Source organism: Vidua macroura, chromosome Z, assembly GCF_024509145.1.
Source record: "Vidua macroura isolate BioBank_ID:100142 chromosome Z, ASM2450914v1, whole genome shotgun sequence".
Classification (NCBI taxonomy): domain Eukaryota; kingdom Metazoa; phylum Chordata; class Aves; order Passeriformes; family Viduidae; genus Vidua; species Vidua macroura.
The window spans coordinates 75,606,668-75,608,224 of NC_071611.1; the positions used below are offsets into that span (position 1 = coordinate 75,606,668).

The 1,557-nt window shown below is 37.1% G+C and overlaps 1 long non-coding RNA gene across 1 annotated transcript; it reads right to left on the reverse strand.

The window, feature by feature from the left end:
* Window positions 1–437: 437 nt before the first annotated feature.
* On the reverse strand, window positions 438–1,150 carry LOC128821960 (uncharacterized). The gene is made up of 3 exons (XR_008441292.1): window positions 1,000–1,150; window positions 733–825; window positions 438–509 (listed from the first exon to the last, which is right to left on the reverse strand). It is a non-coding gene; the product is annotated as an uncharacterized LOC128821960 (long non-coding RNA).
* Between the last annotated feature and the right edge of the window lie 407 nt (window positions 1,151–1,557).

A 1,557-nucleotide genomic window follows, 5' to 3' on the forward strand; every position in this document is an offset into this window, starting at 1 on the left:
ATACTATCTCTCCTTTCCTTCACATGTCATTTGGGAATGGGCATTCAACACAACATAAGCAATACTTAAAAACTTAATGGATTTGATTTCGACTTGACACAACAGTAGGACAAAGGGAATTCCCAGTGCTCTCTTAAGTCTCAGGAATATGGCAGTCTAAACAGATGGACTCATTTTAAAACACCTAACAGAAACTGTAAAATGCATCAACATTTCAATCTACAATAGCTTTTACAAGGTTTATTAACAGCTAATTTTTTACAGTATTTGTCATAAAAAGAATGTCAAAACTTCTGTGATCTTTGTTACTTGACATGCACTAGCTGTCAGCCTACTATAAGAAAATAGTACTCTAAAATTTACCTATTACATATGTTAGAATAACACTAGGAAGTTTACTTGTCACAGAAGGTTTTAACCACTCATACCTCTTTCACCTTGCCTGAGCCAATAACAAATACCACATCATTGACTGTTATGCTGGTTTCTGCTGTATTTGTAGAAAGAATCTGCAATTAAAACAACCAGAACTATAGTTAAAAGCAAAGACAAAAGAGATTAATACAATATCTGACAAAGTCCTCTAAATCGTACTATCTTGCGCACAGCAGGAGGTGACTTTCTTCTGATCCAAAGTCGGAGTATTTGAATGAAGCATGAAAACCTGATATCTAATGCACATTTAAGTGTTTTTGAAAGACACAGTGAAAACCTCAACCATAGAGGCTTTACCTGTGCGCATGGTCAGCAAATCTCCTGTCATCAAAAAGAATGCGGTCCCTCAAGCTATCTCATCATATCCAGGAAGAAATATTAAAATCGCTCCTGAAAGAGAAGCAGGTTTGCAGAGTTAAGCAGCAAATTCGCTTAAAATATCCATCAGTACTGTGCAGAGTAGCATTTGGAAGGTTTTACCTATGTAGTGTTTCCAAAAGAAGGGCAGGATTCATCAAAGGCTCAAAGTACAATCATTGGCTGGGAGTGTGTGTTTATACTTACCGGTCTCACAACTATGACAGATGTTATGAAGTGAGTGCATAATGAGGTCCAGATCCACCTTTTCATCAAAACTGTGATGATAAGCTGTCAGTAGTTCTCTGTCCTCTGCGCTAAGCTCACTAGCACTTGCTCAGACCAGGGAGCTTTCATCCAGATTTCCAAAACCTGCTGAAGCAAATAGAAAAATGCACAGACCAGACCAGAATCAAGGCTGTTTGTTTCAGGTTTGCATTCAGCCACCAACTAAGCTTAGATCAACACCAACAAGACTACTCCTTTCCAATTTTAATTTTCAAGTGTAGCAGAACAGCACCTCCAAAATACTCTTACTGTTCACTGGTTTAAGTGCAATCCAACAAAGCATGAAACTTCAATTTTTAGCATAACTTTCAGTTCTTACTCTTTATTGAAACACAGCCATAAGCAAAGTGTCAGAACTCAAAGTATAAAGACACTACTTGTTTACCTGTTAAATAAAAAGTATTTCAAAGCAATGTTTTCCCAAATGTTTTCCTCCCATAAGTAGGTACTATGCAAGTGGAAACTACACTAAAAAGT